This window comes from Rhinolophus ferrumequinum, chromosome 23 (assembly GCF_004115265.2).
Source record: "Rhinolophus ferrumequinum isolate MPI-CBG mRhiFer1 chromosome 23, mRhiFer1_v1.p, whole genome shotgun sequence".
Lineage (NCBI taxonomy): Eukaryota > Metazoa > Chordata > Mammalia > Chiroptera > Rhinolophidae > Rhinolophus > Rhinolophus ferrumequinum.
The window spans coordinates 22,118,833-22,139,462 of NC_046306.1; the positions used below are offsets into that span (position 1 = coordinate 22,118,833).

Genomic DNA, 20,630 nt, shown 5'->3' on the forward strand with positions numbered 1-20,630 from the left:
GGCACCTGCTGGGTTCCAATGTGGAGGCAGCACTCGCCAGCCTCCCACCCACCTGATTTCTGGTCTGCTCGGCCCTGCAGGACTGCCCTGCTCCCTGCCTGTCATTCTGATTGCTCTAGCCTCTACCCGTGGGGCTGCCTGGCCCTGCCCCTCATTCTTCCATCCACCTCCTTTTTGAAAACAACCTCTGCCAGTGCCCGCAACACAGGCCCTGGAGGGAGAGGAGGAGAAGGAGGCAGCCTGAGTGCCAGAGGAATGGGCACACTGCCGGCTTTTGTCTGGGTCGCCCAGTGGCCAAGGCTCAGTCCCCTGGGGTAGGCCACATTGTCGACCTGCTGGCAGCTCAGGGAAGGCTGCGTAGGCAGCAGGGCCTGGGCAGGCCTGGGCTGGCAGCAGCCCCTAGGAATGGCCTGGCCCACTCAGGCAGGAGGGAGATCCAAACCTAGGAGGTGAGTGGGATCACACTGGGCCTCTCTATGGCAGCCAGGTTGGGGGTGATGGGGTCTTTCTAGAGCCCACTTCAGATAGGTCTCAGCACCCACTGTGTGTTAGGACCAGTGGTAGCAGCTGGACCGTCAGAACAAGGCTACGTACTCCAGTCCTGAAGCCTGACAGCCTGAGTTCAAATCCCTGCTCCAATATTTTACAACTGTGTGGCCTACGCAAACTCCCACAACTTTCTTGGCCTCCATTAGCTGGTCTGAAAAATATAACAATAGTCCTACCTCAAATGCTTAGAGAAGTTCCAGAACAAAGAAAGTACCCAGTAAGTGTTACTACTATTGTTGTTGCCCTTGAGAGCAAAAGGACAAATATTTGTTGAATTCCTACTGTGTGTTAGATACTCTGGAGAGAAGATCCGTTTTACTAAACATGTACTGAGCACCTACTGTATGCCATTGGGGATACCAAGATGAAAAACCTGGGAGAAGTGGTGTTGGAAAGAGAAGGAAAAGGAAGGGGGAGGAAGTGATGTATGAGGTCCTGCTGTGTGCCAGGCTCTTTGCTGAGCACTGGAAATTCAGAGAGGAGAAAAATGGCCCTTGCCCTCATGGTATGGAAGGATGCGGAAATCTGGAAACAGATAATTATGACCTAGGACAATCAATGCTGTGATGGGAGATGCACAGGAGGCTGCCACCCAAGCTTGGAAGTCAGGGAAGGCTTCCTGGAGGAGGTCACCTGGAATCTTGGCATTGTGGTCCAATTTATCAAGTCCCCACTGTAATAACTCTGTCTTGTTGTGGTCTGGGCTTAGTTTAAACATGTCCAGGGACAGGGGACTTACTACCCAAGGAGGAATACACTTTTTCCATTTGCAATCAGCTCCCCTTCCTTTGGACCTACTCATAGCTCTCCCACTGCTCCCACTCTGGTCTAGGTTGCTGCAGCTTCTGCTTCGGTCTCCTGCTCCCTCTCTCGCCCCTCCAGTTCATTCCCCACCCAGCAGCCAGAGCAATCTTCTGAAACATAAATCAGACAACATCAGTTCCTAGCCTAAAACCCTTCAGTGGCTCCCCAGGGGCTCTTAGGACAAAGACCAGACTCCATACCGCACGCAGTCTGCAAGGCCCAACCAGGGCCTGCACAGCTGACCCTCCAACCTCCCTGGGCTGCAGACAAGGCCACGTCCAGGCCAGATCCTCCACCTGCCCATGCAGCCTGTTGAGGATGCAGGGGTGAATTTAGTACAGACAGGGGCCCCTGATTGTGGCTGTCAGCAGACGAGTGTTACAGGGTGATGAGGCGGTGACGTGCCTGGCCTGGCGGTGTTATCTTGGCACATAGTCTCTTTCCAGCTCCATGCCTCAGTTTCCCCCTCAGTAAAGCATTACTGAATAGTCTCATTCAGAGTGTTGAGCCACTTCGGCTTTCACGAATTCACCCTGCACCGTGGCTCCCGTGATGGATTGTTTCATGCCTTCCCCGAATCTGATCCATAGATGAGACTAGCAAATCAGGGTTTGATGATGACGTAGACTTCAATAGCTCTCTTGATTCCGAGGAGACACTGAGACCCATGAGGTGAAATGACCCTGACCGAGCTCATTCTGCATTAGCCCAGCCCCTCTGGCCGGTTGTCATTTATCTGCAGCGATGACAGAATAGTCACGCAAAGTTTATCCACACAGTATCCTAGGTTGTTTTAATTTTGTTTTAAATACATAATGCATTCATGTGATTTGGAATTTGAAAACCTAAAATCTATGGTAAGAATCCCCTTCCCATCCCTTTTCTTTCCCCCCGATTCTCAGTTCCCCTCTCACACGGCAACACTGTGACCAGCTTCTGTCTGTCTTTCCAGAGACATCCGATGCACACGTAGGCAAACGCTAATGTACAAAACCTGTTTTTAGAGCTGGAAAGAACTGGTCAGTGACCGAGTTTGCCCCCGTCCACCATTAAGGACTTACCAGAGCTCAGCAGAGCGTGGTAGGGGGTAGAGCCCCCTCCATACTCCCCCTGCCAGGGCACTTGGGCCCAAATGGGGAGATTTCGGAAGCTGTGGGGTTGCTCCTGGCCTCCCTGCAGAGAGGCCAAGGATCCCACTTTCAGAGTGTGTCTCTGTGGACGTAGGAAGTAGAGGCCAAGGAGATAAAGAACATTCTAAGGAGCTACCCCAACCACCTCAGCACCATCCACAAAGCAGGGCTGGTGCCTGCCGTGACTCCGCAGATGAGCCCACAGGGCAGCTCAGCAGCAGGGGGCCCATCCTTGGGGGCAGGTGGGAGGAGGGAGAAACGGTTGGATTCCAATTTATGGAATGGGCTGAGCCGGCAGACCCCACTTTATGTGGTAAATAGGCTCTGTGTTAGTGGCTTCGCCCTTAACATTGACATTGAATGAATGTTGACACTGTTTTATTTAACCCTCACCACATCCCCACCTGGTAGACACCATGAATCCCATGTTACAGTGGAGGAAGCACCCTCAGAGAGATGGAACTCTTGCCTGAGATCACATGGCTGGATTTGACCTAGGTCTGCCTGATTGCTAAGATTCCCCATCTGCCCTGCTGCGGAGTTTGATCAGTGGGACATAACCCAGCTCCTGCATAGTCGTGCAGCTGACAGAGAAGGGCAGGGTGGCCCTGTGGTCAGCACCTCGGGCTCCGGGGCTTCCAGCTCTGGCTCCACTATTTACTGGCTATGTGGCCTTGGGCAGGTCATGTTCTCTCTGGGACCTTTGCTGTGCCTGAGGTCAGCTCCTGCCAGTCCATTCTCAGTCCAGAGCAGACCTGCTGGTTGGGGTTAATGGAGGCGTAGGGCAGTTTCCCCACAGCTGATGACACTTATGTGGGCAGATGCCACAGCTAATCCCAAGGAATGGGACCAGGCTCAGAGCCGAGATTCGCAGATGTGCCAGCCTCTGTTTGGCTGTGTGGCTTTGGGCTACTCTCTTTCCCTTTCTTATCCTGCACGTCACATCTCTAGGTTCCCAGGGGTGAGCTTTTTAGAGAGGGAAGTGTTTAGATGTAGCCCCAGTGAGTTGGCGGAATTTGGGCAGGGCTGGAACTGGGGAGCAGGAAGAACAGGATTGAAGGAGGCCCAGGGACAGGTAGCAGTGGAGGGTGAGGCACCTTTTCTTTTGCTGACTCTGGGAATGAATTTTATGTTTTTCAGCAAGGATTTGATTTAAAGTTGCTGGACAAAACTGAACCTGACAGAGCTGAAGCCCCTCAAAAAGAAATATTTGCTTCAGAAGAGGAATGAAGTTTAAAAGTCCCAGGAGCCTTGGATTTGCTGTTTTATAGCCAGGAAGACAGAGGGACAAAGGGAGGCAAGGAGTAACCCAAGGCCACAGGGCTTTGCTTGTACTTTACTCCTTCATCACTTTGTTTGTTAAGCACCTACTATGCACAGGCACTGTGCTAGGCCCTGGTGGAGAACGTGGCAGAGCCTCACGGTGCTCACCGTCAACCAGAGGAGATAGCCGTTGACCAAAGAGTTACACAGATACACAGAGTGTTGCCATCGTGGGAGGCACTGGAAAGGAAATGGTGCTCACAAACACCTCACTGTGCATAGGGGTCGAGGAGGGCTTCTCTGAGACAATCTATTCGTTTGCTAGGGCTGCCATGACAAAGTACCACAGACCGGGGGGCTTAAACAACCGAAATTTATCTCCTCACAATTCTGGAGGCTACGAGTCAGAGATTAAGGTATCAGCAGGGTTGGTGTCTTGTGAGGCCTCCTCCTTGGCTTGTAGATGGCGGCCTTCTCCTGTGTCTTCACGTGGTCTGCCTTTTTGTTTCTCAGTGTCCTAACCTCCTCGTCTTGTAATGACATCAGTCATATTGGATTAGGGCTCACCTATATGACCTCATTTACCCTTAATTACCTCTTTAAAGACCCTATCTCCAAACAGACATTCTGAGGTGGGAAGCTTAGGACTTCAACGTAGGAAATTACAGTGGTGGGGGACACAATTCAGCCCATAACAGGCAGTTAACACTGGAGCTGAGGCCTGAAGGTCAAGTAGATGTTAACCTACTAATAGGGAAGAAAGGGTGTTTTAGGCAGAGGGTACAGCACGGGCAAAGGCCAAGTGGCAGAAGGGAGCATATGGTATAGATGTGGTTCTGAGAGAAGCTAGTGTGGCTAGAGTGCAGGGAAGGTGTGGAGAGGGATTCAAGATGAGGCCCAGGAGATTGCGTCCCAGTGCGGCTGCTTCATTGCCCATAACTACAATCCTTTTTCAATCATTGGTTTCCTCACCAGTGAAATGGGAGTAACCAAACCAGCCTTGTGGGGCTGGGAGCCTGGAATGAGGTCACATAGGTCTAAAACATCTTGCCCTGTTCCAGCTCTTTATAGGTATTCAAGATGAGTTGTCCCTTTACTGTCCTATTCCTGGACCATCCTTGGTCTTCCTTAGTCCCCTCCCTGTCCCATACCTTGATTTGTATGACCCTGCTTGAGGTCCCGAGTAACAGGGCCAACAACCCTTGGCAAACAGTATCATGGCCTGGATAGGCCAGTTGGGCTTCTTGGGATCCAAGGAGAAAAGGACGAATTTCCTGGGGAGTTGCATGGGAGCGTGTGCCTGACTTCTGAGCTCTACAGAACTAGGCATGGATTCTTAATCAAATGTCTTTGAGCCTCCTGTGATATTTGGAAAGAAAAGCTCCACCCTCCCTCAATATAACATTTCCCTTTATTGCAAAAATAAATGGATCACCAGTGATAGGAGCCTCCTTCTCTTGGGGATGTTTGCCAGGTCTCTCTGCCCATGAGCCACTGCTTTTCATTGGCTGTATGGCCTGTGCTTTTACTCAACACATTTTAAAAATTTAAATGAGTGGTTTATTGTAGAACAATTTTAGATTTACAGAAAGTTGCCAAGATGGTCCAGAGAGTTTCTGTATACCCCATACCCAGTTTTCCCTGTTAACATTTGACATTGTTATGATGTGTTTGTCACAACTAAGGAACCAGCAAGGGTATATCACTGTTAGCTAAACTCACCCTTTTTTCAGATTTCACTAGTTTTTCCCTAATGTTCATTTTCTGTTCCAGGATTCCAGTCAAGATACCACATTACATTTAGTCATCATGTCTCCTTAACCTCCTCTGGACTGTGACAGTTTCTTAGGACAAAATGTATTTTGACAAAAATTTTTTGAGCTCCTACAGTGTGCATTATTCTTGGTGCTGGGGAAAGAAACAGAATCCTGCTTTCGATGGAGCTTACATTTGGGGGTGGGGAGACAGACCACAAATAAGCAAATAGAAATATTAAATATGTCAGATGCTATATAGAAAAATAAAGCAAGGAAAGGAGTTAGGGCTGGGGGCTGCTATTGCAGATAGGGAGGTCTGAGAAAGCCTTCTTATGAGACATTGGAACAGAGATTTGTTGGAGGTGAGGGAACCTCCATGTGGATATCTGATGGGAGAATATTCTAGGCAGAGAGAAGAGCAAGTACAAAGGCCCTGAGGCAGGGAGTCCCTGGTAAATCTGAGGAACGGCCAGGAGCCCAGTGAATTGGAGCCCAGGGTGTGGCACTGGGTGCGTGGTGGGAGGCAAGGGCAGATCTGTGTGGCATACAGACTGGAGGATGGAAGTTGGGAGTAGACTGGTGCCATGATCCAGATGAGCCAGGTGAAAGGGGATGGCGGCATGGGCCAGAATGGTGCCCATGAAGGGTGAGAAGTGAGCAGATTCTAGGCCTGTTTCAAAGGAGGAGCCACAGGATTTGCTGGTAGAAACAGGCCTGGCACTGAAACCTTCTGACAGGGCTTGTATGAGGAACGAAAAAGAGGATGGATGTTAGCAAGTCTTTGGAAAACTGCAAAGTTGGGTTTCTCCCTCGATCTCCTGTGTTTTAGAGCTGCCTAGCCCAACACATCCTCTGGCTGAGGGCCAGTCATAAACCACTGGTTTGTTTTTTTTAAGTGTAACATTTTGAAAAGGTAATAGAATCTCATTATTTAAAAAAAACAATTCAGCAGGTACCAATGTGCAGTGCAAAAAAAGTCTCCCTTCCAGCCCTGCCTGTCAGACACCCATTTCCACTCCCCAGGGAAAACCATTATTATTTCTTTGGTATCCTTCCAGAGATATTTTATACATATATAAGCACATATGCACATATATTTTTGGGGTTTGTTTCTAGTTTTACACAAAATGTGTTGTACACTGTTGTAGGTTGATTTTTTTCTTACAATAGTTTTATTGAGATATAATTCACATACTACACAACTCACCCATTTAAAATACAATTCAATAGTTTTGAGTATATTCAGAATTGTGCAAGCCTCACCACAATCAATTTTAAACCATTTTCATCACCCCAAAAAGAAACTCCATACCCATTAGGAGTCTTTCTCCATATACCCCTGACCCTCCCCCAACCTGACCTAGGCAACCACTAATCTGCTTCTTTCTCTGTAGATTTGCATTCTCTGGACATTTCCTATAAATGAAATCATACAGTACATGGTCTTTGTGCCTGACTTCTTTCACTTAATATAATTTTTTCAAAGTTTGTCCGTGTTGTAGCATGTACTTCATTCCTTTTTATTACCAAGTAATATTCCATTATATGGATATACTATATTTTATTTATTTATTCAACAGGTGAGGGACATTTGGTTTGTTTCCACATTTCGGCTATTATGAATAACGCTGCTATGAACAGTCATGGACTAGTTTTTGTGTGGATGTATGTTTTCAGTTCTCTCCCACCTAGGAGTGGAATTGCTGGGTCATGTGATAACTCTATGTTTAACCTTTTGTGGAATTGCCAGATTGTTTTCCTAAGTGGTTGCACCATTTACAATCCTACCAGCAGTATGAGGCTTCTGATTTCCCCAGATCTTTATCAACACTTATTATTATCTATCTTTTTGATTAGACCCATCCTAGTGGGTGTGAAGTGATATCTCACGGTAGTTTTGATTTGCATTTCCCTAGTGACTAATGCTATTGCACATCTTTTCATGTGCTTATTGGCCATTTGCATATCTTCTTTGGAGAAACGTCTATTCAGATCCTTTGGCTGTTCCTTAATTGTGTTATTTGTTGTTTTATCGTTGAATTATAAGGGCTCTTTATATATTCTAGATACAAGTACCTTATCAGATACGTGATTTGCAAATATTTTCTGCCAGTCTGTCTGTTGTCTTTTCATTTTCTTGATGGTGTCCATTGGAGCACGAACGTTTTTGGTTTTGATGAAGTCCAATTTGTCTAATTCTGTTTTGTTGCTTGTACTTTTGGTGTCCTATCTAAGAAACTATTGCTTAATCCAAGGTCACAAAGATTTGCCCCTATGTTTTCTTCTAAGAGTATTATAGCTTTAGCTCTTATATCCATCAGGTTGTTTTTTCTGTTAAACAGTAAATTTATGTGATGTCAGTGCATAAGTCTGTCAGAACATAAAGAACTTTCTCATTCTTTTTTACAGCTGCATAGTATGCAATTTTATGGATGCACCATAATTTATTTACCTAGTCTTCTGGTGATGGACATTTAGGTTGTTGCCAATATTTCGCTCTCATCACAAGACTTCAGTGAACGAACGTTCTGTAACATAGATGGCCATTTCATATGCATGTAAATTTATACTGAGGAGTTGAATTTCTGGGGCTGAGGAAATATGCTTTTGGTCTTTAATAGGTGATGCCAGAGTGCCCTCCACTCCTGGCAGCAATGTCTAGACTGTGAACTATTAATTAATTTCCGAGGCACTATTCATCCCTGCACAATGACCCTGGAGGTCAGAGTTAAAATCCCCGCTTTACAGTGATATCAAGTCCTAAGACCTGTCTGACTCCTGACCCTGCGTCCTGTCCAGGCCCCATGCCTTCCAAGTACCTCATAGCCCTTCTGAAATAACAAAAGAAATAATGCAAATTCCATATGTGGTGCCTGGAAAATCTCTAAGACCACATTGAGTCAGAGGGCAAAGGCTATTCAGTCACTAGGGAATCTTGAACGAGCACCTATTGTATGCTTCGCACTTTGATAGGAGGGAGAGGTGGCCTCTGCCCTCAGGCTACATCCTCCTAGTGAGGCAGCTGAGACTCAAGACAGACTTCTGGAGATGTGGGCTGACTCTAGGGCTTGGAGGTCTAGCTGTGAGTCAGGTAAATGTAGGTTCAATCCTGATTCCATCCCATGTCACTTTGGGCCACTCACTTTCCTTCTCGGTGCCTCAATTTTCTCATCTGTAAAATGGCATTGTTAGTAGTAACGTATCTACTGGCATACTAACGATATTATTAATACATTAACGATATTATCCTTGTTGACATAGTGCTATAGGCAACTGAAGGCAAGAGATATGGCTGGGGATTAAGGAGGTCTTGTTGTGGGGAGAGGGTGTGGGGTGGGGTGGGGGGCGGGCAGCAGAGAGAAGGACATTTGAGTGAAACGTGGAGGGGGGATGGCTCAGGAGTCAGGTGATGGCATTCTAGGCAGAGGGAACAGCTTGTGTGTAGGCATAGAGGCAAGACAGCCCCTGGGCTAATGGGGCAGAGAAGTAACTAGGGCAGTGAGAGTGTCAGGTTTGTACTGGGGCCTTAGTGAGGAGAAGATGCAGCTGGAGCCATTTCCAGGGGCCTTGAGTCCAGAGGTGGATATCTGGGTATTATTTGACTGGCAGGAGGGAGCCATGGAAGGATTGTTGAGCTGGCAGCCCTGCCTGGCATATCCCCATCTGCCTCCTTGGGGCAGGCTTCCCCAAATCTCATTGCTTTTTGAAGGGCTGCCTGGAGCAGTGTTTAAGAATGAGAGTTCTGGGGCCAGGCTGCCTGGGTTGGGCTCAGCCACTTGTGAGCTGTGTGTCCTTGGTCATGTCACTTAACTTCTCTGGGTCTCGGTTTCCTCAACCATAAAAGGAAGTTGTTCCTATTTCCTGAGGTTACACTAAGGACTTAATGAGTTAATAATATATGTAAAGCGCTTACACCAGTCCCTGGCACATAGTAAGTGCTCTATAAATGTCACTTGTTACAGAGAAGGAAGGCAAGGCATTAGGTTAACTCATTTGGGAAAAAATCAAGGCCCTCTGAAAGTGAATGAATGCCCAGAGTCCCTTTGGAGGGCCAGGACATTTAATTCATTCATTCATTCAATAATGGCTTCCTGAGAACTACTCTTTCTAGGCTCCAGTAGATATTGGGAATCTAGTCAGGGTTGAACAAGACAGCATCCAGCCCAAGGAGCTCCTGCGTCACGCCCAGGGTGTTAAAAGTCAAAACAGTCATTGCCTCAGACACCCTCTCTCTTCCTATGTCCCACCTGTGTCCTGCCCAGGCCAGAAGACAATTAGAATTTTAATATAAAGTGTCTTGTGAACCAGGCTCTTCCCAGCTCCCAAATCTGGACAAAGGGATAATAGGAGTTAAAATGACCCTCTTTGTCCCACTTATCCTACAGATGGAGAAACTGAGACCAGAGAAGGGCAGGAGCTTGGCCCCAAGGCTCTCAACTGCCAGCACATGCCTTTCCCGGGGGCCCAGCACATGCCTTGGCCCTGGGACAGGAGTTCGGAGCAGAAGTGATAGAATGCAGTCACTGGATATAGTTTAAAGTCGGAGCCAATAGGATTTACTGATGGATGGGATGGGCATGGAGGGATGTGAGAGAAAGGGAGGAATCAAGGATGACTCCCAGGTGTTTGGCTTGAGGAAGTGGAGATGGAGAAAGCTTCTGGTTGAGCAGATTTGGTGGTGATGGCCAGGTGGTGGAGGGCGGTGGTGGAGATCTGCATGCTTGTTGGATGAATGGATGGACGTGTTTCCCTGGCCTCCCAACACACTTGTTTTCAGACATGTCCAGTCAGCGAAATAGAGGCAAAGGAAGGTCCCAGGCTAGAGGTGTGACCCTGGGGGCCACGAGATGGATGAGATTCCAGGACTGGGTCCTAGGGCTGCCAATGTTAGGAGGTTTTATCCCAAGTTCAGGTTTTCTTCTTCCATGAAATTTAACAACTTTAAAATATTAGCAATAAATTCAAAATTGTAATAAACTTCTGCATGCCCCCACCCCCCGGCCCCCATGCATCCATAGGCCCGTTTGGCCTGTAGCCTGGTTAGGACCTCTGGTATGTGGATCTGGAATCAGATTGCCTGGGTCTGAGCCTCTATTCCCAGCTGGGTGCCCTTAGGCAAGTGACACGGTGTCTTGGAGCCTTGGTTTCCTCATCCATAAAATGGGAATGATAATAGTATCCACCTCCTGGGCTCGTCCTAAGGGTTTTATAGCTGGATGGCTTTTATTATATAAATACTATTTATATAAACACTATTCATGATGGTGCCAAAGGGGAAAGAACACTGGGCTTTGAGTTTGCCCTGGGGTGGGATCCCACCTCTGCCTTGACAAGCTCCATGACCTAGGACTACTTTTTAGATGTCTCCGAGGGAGAAGTTTGTTGCTCTCAGAGTGATGGCCGGGATGCCTGTTACCCTCTCTGAGGCCCCACAATCACTCTCCCTCCCTGCCTCCTTCCCTCTGGCCTCACCCACACGCCACCTGCAACCCCTCCACCCTGCAGCCGGAATGATTTTTCAAAAGCATAAATCTCAGCATGGTCTTTCCCTGCCTTGAAAAAAATGGCGTTGGCTCCATGCTGCCTTCAGGAAAACGCCCAGGAGCTTCTGCCTGGCGTGGAGAGGTGGGAGGCAGCCCGCACCTCTCTTCTGTCATCTCTTTGCACCAGCCTTGTTTATGTACCAGCTGCACACTGCCCCTCGTCAGGCCGCCAGTGCCCATGTTCCTTTGCTCGCCCATCATCCAACACTTAATGAGGGTCTGCTGTTTCTCAGATCCAGCCCCTTCCCTCACCGTGGTGACCCTACTGCTTGTCCATGGTCTCCCTGTATTCCCTCTCACCCCTTACTCTTTGCAGCCCATGTTTCACAAGTAGCCAGAGGGGTCCTTAGGAAATTAATTTGGATGTTGACGCCCACCTGCTTACAATCCCTCCAGGGCTGCGTTTTTCACCGTGAGTAAGGCCACGATCCCTACCCCATCTCTCCAGCCACATTCTGCAGTTTCCCCACTCTCCACTCTCCACTGCCTGATCTGCCCACCTGAGGACCTTTGCCCAGGCTGTTTCCCTTCCTAGATGCTTTCAACCTACTCCTTCAGGAGGGCCGCCCTGACCACTTGCCCGTGAATCACTATTCAGGAGTGCGGCCACAGGGTCTGCCTGTGACTCTGCAGCCACAGTGCCCCGCATTGGTAGCCACCCTATGTTGGCAAGAATGCCACTCATCCTTCAAGGCCCAGCCCAAAATGTCACCTTCTCTGTGAAGCCTTCCTTCCTTTACACAGCCCCACGCCCCGCCCTTCCCCCCCCAGCCCCCTCCGGATCACTCCCTCCAGGGCATCCCTTGACGGCAGAGACAGCCCCATGGCGGCTTCCTATGAGCTTGCTTCCCTTTCTGCCTCCCACACTCAACACTATAATTACCACTGGATGGTGAGCTCCTCAAGGCCAAGGGACGTCACAGTAACGAGAGCTAATGTTTACAGAGCTTGTGCCCGCTCTCTGCTAAGCACTTTCCTGTATCCTCTCCTGAAATCCTCACAACCCTATGGGGTCGGTTCTCCTAAAAGCCCCAACTTAAAGAGAAGCCACTGGAAGATTAAAGAGGTTAAGCCACGTGCCCATGGTCTGACTCCAGAGGTGGAGCTTTTAATGAACAGTGGCAATAACTTACAGTACCTTCCACCTGCCATCACTCTGCTGAGCCCTATTCAGGTGTTTCCTGCTCATAATAATTTTCATTGCAATTCCATTTTATGGCTGAGGAAACAGAGGCACAGAGAGGTTAAATATGAAGCTAGTAAGGAATGAAGTAGGATTTGAACCTGTGCTGTCTGGCTCTGGGTCATGCTCTCAAACCTCATGCTGTGTTGGCCATTGTACCCTCTTCCCTCGGACCTGCCCGGGAGGGTTCTCTGTATCTCAGCACCCCAAAGCCTAGAATAGCAGCGATCCCCCTCAGGCAGCACTAGTTAGTGTGTGTAATGAATGAGGGAGCAGGTAAGCGGGTGTCATGGGACTCTATCCCAACCATCCCAGAATCCTGTGTCTGGAAGCCCAAAAATGTGGCAGCCCCTCTCCAAGGCTTACGAACCCCTTGATCCCCCACCCAGTTGTCCAGACAGCCCCAAGGGAAGGACCAGATCCATAAACATGAGGCTCCTCTTGGGCCCAGGAGGGGCTCTGGGCACTGTACAAGTCCTCAATATTATTACTTTATTGTCATTTAAATAGAGTCTGCCTCAAACAGGCCACCCAGTTCTAGCCACCAGCACTGGACAAAACCCCCATTGAAAAGCCAATTACAATCACTCCATCTAAATTGTCATGGATTTGTATAGAAAATTACATCTCCATTTAGTCCTGAAGCGTCGTCCTGGGCATGGATAGAGGGGAGGCTGGCCCATTTACCCCTACAGCTCAGCGCGAGTGCCGCAGGCAGAGAGAAAGCCCAAGCTGCTGGGTCTTGGCCGGCCTGGGGAACAAAGGCCAGTTTGTGGGGGCCCGGAGAGAAGCTGGGCCTCTCAGGGCGGCTCAGATTCCAGGCCTGGGCCGATGGACCCTGCACCGCCAGCTGGTCTCCCCTGCTGGCGGCTGTGGCCAGACGAGCTTCTGACAGCCGGCTTCAGGCGGCCCATCAGCCCTGCCACCATCCGAGGCGGCTAGAGCTTGGCTCCTGTCCACACTGCCAGGAAATGAAAGAGGTTTAGCTCAGGCACTGGACTGGGATCTCAAGATCTTGGTTTCATTCATTCATTCATTCATTCACAAGTTATTAAGTGCCTGGCGTTGGCATGAGAAGCATGATAGCATAGAAGTAAGCTCTGGCTTCCAAGTGTGGGTTTGGTTCCAGACTCTGTCCTCAGTAGCTGTGAAGAGGCTACTTCATTTATTCATTTAGTTCTGAAGTTGTTGAGCACCTACTATGTGCCAGAGAACAGGACAAAATGGTCCCGACTCTTAGCCCTTAAAGTCCAGTGGGGGTCCACACTGTTTTGCAAATGTAAGTGTTGTGAGGGAAGTGAACAGGGGCTGCTGGCACAGGCTTTTGGGAGGAACTGTGTAAGGTGACAGCTCAGGAGCCGGTCAAACCAAGAGCAAATGGCAAGGACATTCCAGGCGGAGGCAACAGTGCGGGCAGGTAGTGAGGTAGACTGGAGCGGCAGAGTGAGAGTGGGGACACTCTGAGGCCTCTGTGAGCCTCTTCTCTGAACCTCAGTTTCTTCATCTGTAAGAATGGGAGTGACGACATTTGCCTCTTGGGGAGATGCCTTTCCCTGGTGATAATGTACGTAAGAGCTCAGTGGGAGCTGGGCACAGGATGCTTCTGGCTAGCGAAGATAGCGTCACTTAGAGGGCGCTCTCCATGGACCAGACAGGGACAGGGGCTCTGCATGCAGTTGCTTATTAACCCTCCCAACAGCCCTGTGGGGTAAGGCTGTTATCCCCATTTCACAGAGAGGGAAACTGAGGGAACAGCACTGGTCAGCTAATTATCTGTTCCTATTCCAGTCATTTATACTATAGGTTACTCAAGGCCTGTCACAGAGCAGACCCTCAAAGAGTATTTGTTGAATCACTGACTACATCTGGAAGGGGGGTGCTGGGCGAGTGTGGGGAACTCGGTTGCAGATGCGTATCTGTGTATACGTATGTGTGTGAGTGACTCTGAGACTGGGTGTAACTGTCTATGCGGGATTCTGACTGTGACTCTGTGTGACTGATGACTGTATGGTTGTATGTGATTCTGAGTGTGAGTGACTGTGCCCAACAGTGTCACATACTTGTCTCCTGGAGCCCAGATGCCTGGTGGCTGTGGGAACTCTGTCAGACTGACTGTGTGGCTGTGTCAGACTGTGTATCACTGCCTACACATGTCTGTCTGGGCCCAAAGGGACACTTGGCACCCTTCCTGGGATGGCTGGCAGGCCTGGAGGTTACTTCGGGGCAGAACTGGGCTGGTTTAGAGGTGAGGAGGGCAGTCCCCATCCTCCCCCACCCAGCATCACCAGGCAGACAGGCAAATGGAAAAAATGTTCACACCCGGGGCAGGCAGGTGGCCGCCACACCAGGGACTGCTCTGTGCACAGAAAACAAGTTCTTCTGGTATCAGCTCGAGTTTGGCAGGAAGTGGCTTTTGGGTGGCAGGAAGTTGGATTCAGCTCATATCAGCCCCGGCCGAGGGGCAGGAGAGCAGTTATCTGGGGTTAAACAGAGTAACCGAGAAGCGGGGCCCCCACACCCCATACCCGATAGATCTGAGGGTACAGCCCACCCCTCCTGGTCATTTGGGATGATAGGTGGGAAGGTGGGGAGGCCTTGTAAAGAAGAGCTGCCACCCATCAAGTGGCTACTGGGCCCCAAACCCCAGATAGAGCTCATCATCCACCTCCCATTACCTCCATTTAGCAGATGTACAGACTGATACTCTGAGAGACAGTGACTTGCCCGAGGTCACCAAGACAAGTGGAGAGAAAGGGAGGAGACTGCAGAAGATTTACCACTATCCAGAGACAAGAGAAAAACCAGGACAAAGATGAAACAGGAGAGGGAAGATGGGAACAGGACAGAGAAAGTAGTTCAATGCACGCAGAAAGCAATGAGACTATACCAGTGGGAAGACTTCTGGGGTGACCACTGCGTGCCAGGCCTTTATGTGGCCTGGAGATCCTGAACCCATTTCCCAGATGAGGAGAGTGAGACCCACAGAGCCTTAACAGTTGAGCCAGGCCTGGACTTCAGGTCTGATTCCAAAGCCCGTGTTCCTTCAAGCTGTGGCCCTGTGCCCAACTTCTAGGGCAGTAGCTGTACTAAAACAGTTGCCCAATCCCACTAGCCATTTGCCTGGGTACACTGTTGAGGAATTCACCCAGTTGGCCCATGGAGAGCCAAGTTTTAAACCTGGGCAGGGTGGCTACAGAACTCATGTGCTTAACCATGTTTCAGAGTGTGCCAAGCACTATGCCAGAGCAGGCAGAGAAAACTATGGCCCTGACCTCAGGCTGGGACCCAGAGGGTCCAGCTGCTGATCTAAAGCCCCAAAGCTATACCTGGCAAGAAACTGAGTCTCCCAACTCCCAGCCCTGGACACCTTGGACACCCCACCAAACCCCTGGGGAGTGGGCTTGGTCCTTCTATTCTCATCCCAAAAGCAGCACCCAAGCTGTTCCCTGGTTGAGATGCCAATTTGAAGCTCAGTTTGCATGTCGTTTGCAAATTACTTAGCGCATGTCAGAAGGTACGAGCATCTCCCTTTCCTGGAGAGGGCATCTGGGCCCCCCTGCCCTCCTCCAGACAGCAAAAACACCAGCCGGCTAGACAGGGAGCTGCGCCCTGGCCTCCGACAGCACCCGCCTGCAGCCATCCCCCCACCCCCTTGCCTCCTGGAGCCAAATTTAGGCAGCTCTGTTACTGAGAGATGGGAGAGCAGAGGCAGGAAACGGTGAGGCTGCTGGGCCTTGGCCTTTGCAGGGTGGGGCATCCCCAAGGGTGCCCCTGTCCCTAAAGCCTTTGGCCCAGCCTCTCCCCACCCCCTCCTCCCACAGGAATGCAGCCTGGGTTGGAGAATGCTGGGTTCTCAGCTGCAGTCCAGGGTGCTGGCTACCCTGGCCATGAGGGAGGAGGGAGAGATGGAGGGAGGGAGGAGGTCATGGACGGGGCAGTGGGGAAGGGATCAGATAGCCTCCTCCTGCCCCAGACACCGCTGCCACTGGGGACAGGAGCTGCTCTGCTTCTCAGCACTTCCTGCCCCTCCTTGGCATGCCCCACCCCTAGGCCTGATTGTGGAGTGGGGGCAGGAGGCACAGCTGGGCTTGTGGGGACTGAACTCCCCCCTTCCAAAGATTCCACTAGGGCATCTCCTCCTTGGGCTAGCCTTTGGTCTTGGTGGTCTTGGTTTCCCTACCTGGGAAATGGAGAGGCTGGCCTAGAATGATTTCTAAGTGGCTACCCACACTGAGAGCAAAGGTTCCTGGGAGGCCTTGCAAAAATTAGGGAGGTAGGTGACAGTGGCTTAAGGCCTAGGAACTTATTAGATTTCTCAGGTATGGCAAAGAGAGGCAGCTCCTCACTAATGCTGGGACAGGATGTGGGTGGGCTGAACCGTGAAAGGAGGAGACCTGGGCTGGATTCCAGCCACCAGGAACTCAAGGGTGGAGTTAATAGTGCCTAGTAGCTGGCAGCATGGATCCTGGCGTCTGACTGCCTGGGTTTGAATTCCAGTCCTGCCACTCTGTTCTTCCGGACTGTGGGCAAATCGCTTCAGCTTTCTGTGCCTCAGTTTCCTCACCCGTAAGATGGGGGTAATAAACCTCCCAGAGCTGCAGGGAAAGTGAAATGAAGCAGTAAATGTTGGCACACATGAAGTGCACCACAATGCCAGCCACCAGTGTGATTGTTTTGTCTCCCTGAGCAATTGGGAGGCTCCCCGGAACTATAACGGACGCGGACGCAATGGGGAGGCGCTGTAGCTTGATGGTTAAATGGGGGTTCAATTCTGCGTGACCTGGGCAAATGGCCACACCCCACTGCGCCTTGGGCGGGGAACAGCAGAAGCGCCTACCGCAGAGGGTCTGTGAGAATTACACAGATCAGGCTTGGCACAGCGCCTGGCACATAGCGGGCGCTCCCTGAAGGAGAGCCGGCCAGATCGAATGGTACCGCCCCGCACAAAGGACAGGTGGGCAGCGTCCCGGGAGGGTAGGGCGGGAGCAGGGCAGGTGCTCCGGGAATGGGGAGGCGGGGCTAGCGCGAGGGCGGGCGGGCGCGCGCGCGCGCGCAGCAGGTGCGTGTGGAGTGGGCGGGGCCCCGCGCGGGCGGGGTCTCCAGGTGAGCGGGCGCGCCCCCGGAGGAGGGAGACTGGGGGAGGCGCGCCGCCCGACCCACCGCAGGAAAGAGTCCCTGTGTCTTTAACGCCCTCCCCGCGCCCCCCCGCCCCCTTTGTGCGTCCCCCCAAGCCGGTCTGCAGCCGCGGAGCCTTCCCCCCTGCACTGACAGCTGGTATCTAATTACTGTGTGAGAATGGAAAGTCAGGCTGTCCCAGCTCCGGGGAGAGGGGATTAACGTCTCCTGCAGAATACACTTCCTCTGGTGGGTTGCCATGGTTACTCTCATTACCTGCCTGCCCGCGAGGAGCCCGCGCGGCTGAGCCGCTCCAGCAGGCCCTCGGAACTCGAGCCCGGCGCGCGCGCGCGCCTCCCCGCCCCACCCCACCAAGGCGCACGCGCGTGCGCCGTGGGGGAAGTGTGAGCAGCCTCGCCCCCGCCCCGCGCCCCCACCCCGCGCCCGAGCAGCTGTCAGTGGCGCGCGCGTCCAGGCCAGCCCCAGCGCGCGCTGTCAACAGTCATTAGCGCGCGGGCCGCTCCCCTCCCCCTCAAGCCCCATTTCTCCCCCACCCCCGGCCTGGGTGGGGCCCGCACCTGGGGCCCCCTCTCGTTAGCGCGCCCGGGCCGCCTGCCGCGGCCCCGGAGGGACCCGTCCGCCGGGCCTGTTTGGCTCAGGGCCGCCCCCTTCCGCCTAGAACCCCCTCAGCGACCCGGTTCCCTGTCCTTAGCCGTGGCGCCCAAGGGAGGCGGGTCCCCACAGTCCCGGAGCTCGTCCCTCCAGAGTAGTGGTGACAGCAGTCATTTATGGCTGTCTCGCCTAGGGCGGCCGCTATTTATGTATCGTTTGGGTTCCCACAGCCATCCTGTGAGATGGCAAAAGCCACTGTGCATATTGTGTCACCTCAACACAGGAGGAAACTGAGGCCCAGGCAGGCCAGCCCCTTGCCCAGGGTCAGGGCTGGATTGTCCTGTGACTTCAGGACTATGACTTCACCACTAGAGCACCCGCTCTCTCCTGGCACCCCCAGGCCGGAATCCCGTAGCCAGGCCCCACCTTATCCCACCTGAGAGTGCCATTAGCTGCTCCCTCCCTCCATCTCTTAAACTGGGGTCTTTACTCCTCTCCTACCAAGAGGGGGACACTTTGGCTCATTGCACCCCTTTCTCTTCCACCCCCTTTCCTCCTCACCCTTTGCACACATCCCAGAATTTAAAAAAACCTAAAAAGGAAAAATATTCAGAGCTGCTTGGAGGACATGCCATCCCTCAAAAGGTAGCACTGTTGTTTGGAGGCTGATCCCAGACACCTTTCTCTGTGGCCCCCGGTATGCATGTTGGTCCCCAGCGTGATTTGAAAGAAGATGGAGATTCAGCGAAGGAGAAAGGAGGACTTGGAATATGTGAGGCCTGTTCCAGATGGCAGGTGCGACTTGGTGGTGCCTCGGCACTAACAGTTGGAGATTGTGCACGGGCTCAGCACCTCATTTATGTATTTATTTATTTATGGGGAGGGATCCCATCCCTCTGCCCTATCTAGACCTACAGAGCTCAATGCAACTATGGGTCCTACAATTCTGGTGTGAATCTTTATTTTGGAGGGTTTTTTGGTTTCTCATCCACAGTAGATAGTATTCATAATTGAGAGAAATGCAAATACTGTTTTTGTCCCTTATTTAAGCAACACCCTCCCCTCAATCATCTGGTTGTCGGTTACAAATTATGACCAGCTTTTCTTGGGGATTCTGAGCAGAGCATTTCTGGATATTTGGGTGAGGGTCTTTATTCTGTTTTTGTATTCTTTTCGTTTTCTCCATTTATTGTGGTTTTTAAATTATGACCAGCCTCTCCCTCTGAGGCTGACTCCTTCTCTTGAGTCTTCTTTCCGTCCTTCCAGGAATTGGAATGGGACTTTGTAGGAACTCCCAGAATCTGCTACCCCAACTTCCAAAACTCTGGTCCTGCCTGATTGTGTGAAAGTATGGTTTGGGGGACAGGAGGAACAGCCACGGTTCAGAAGTTAGGAGGAACATGCAGCTAATATTCGCAGTAGCCTTTGCCTGTAATCTCAGCCACTTAGGCAGCTGGCCCAAATGGGATGGAGCAACATCCTAGCATTTGCCTGTGCAATCAACCCCCTGAAGCCCTGGGCTCCCACACAAGTGGTAGCCAGAGGTGTGTTTCCCAGGGGGTAGGTTCTGCTGACTGACCTTCTTCTCTGATGGCAATCTTATTGATTTTTACGCCTTGTCGAGAGCTGGATCTGAAATACACCAAAAAGGCACATCCTAAGGACTTTCTCTGTGGTTTCTTCCTCTACTGTAGGAGACCAGTTGAGAAATGTCCGTGCTATTTAGCCGCGTCGTCTCAACCATGGCCTCTTTATTGCTGGAAGGCATACACCTCTGATAATAGCGATGGTGGCGCACTAAACGGCACCCTAGTGCTCTGAAACGGTGAGCCCACCTGGATAAGTATATAACTTATTACCAGCAAGTGACTTCAGAGTTCCAATGGAGATGACAGAATTGCAATCCATTAGCAATTGGACCTCACCTGCTATCAAGGGCAGGGGTTATTTAATTGGCTTCGTGGGGAGACAGACAAGATGCAGTCAGATTCAGGACCTCCCCTGAGGGATGACTCCTGACGATAGCTCATGAGGCCACCCCGGCATGAACCTGGCTGATGGCCTGGTAAGACATGCTGTCTCCCTCATAGGTCTGCAGCCCTGCGTGTAGCAGCCTTCCTTGTGTTGAGCATTCAGAGCATTTGAGGAAAGTCAGGAAGCCAGAAAAGACGTGTCAAGGGATGGCCTGCTTAAGTATTAATTCACTTTGCCAGGGAGGACTTAAAAATCTGATGCCAGGATGCTGGGCGCTCTTGCCCTTTCTATTCATAATCCACATTAAGTCTCTGGGAAGGTATTCTGAATTAATACTAATGTTACCCAATAAGATTCTTTTGTTCCTAACATTAGGAAAATTGGCCTTCACTGGAGAAGAAAATATTAATATGTTATTAGGCCTAGAAGCACAGAGCATGTCTCTATTTAATGAGCCAGTGCCAGTATCCCTACTAGTTACCTTCTTGTCTCAATCATGGAGACAGTCCACTCATCAGTTCTCAAAATCTGCCGCACGTCAAAATTATTTGATGCCTTTCAAAACCCCCAGATTTGGTAAGTGGGGCCTGAGAGTTTGCATTTCTAACAAGTTCCCAGATGATGCTGATGCTGGTGACCTAGGGACCACACTTTGAGGACAGTTGTTGTAAATATTCTGAAATAGCAGCAGTATTTAAGT

The 20,630-nt window shown here is 50.9% G+C and overlaps 1 protein-coding gene across 2 annotated transcripts in view; it reads left to right on the forward strand.

Annotated features, from left to right (window-relative positions):
* Positions 1-20,630, forward strand: part of NOL4L (nucleolar protein 4 like) — a 125,270-nt gene that overhangs the window by 23,675 nt on the left and 80,965 nt on the right. Inside the window, exon 1 of one of the 2 annotated variants that reach the window (XM_033094633.1) lies at positions 17,105-17,183. The exons of the other annotated variant lie outside the window; for it this stretch is intronic. The gene's annotated coding sequence lies outside the window, so the exon portion shown is untranslated. Of the gene's footprint in view, positions 1-17,104; positions 17,184-20,630 lie in introns of those variants that run through there. 2 annotated transcript variants of the gene reach the window in all.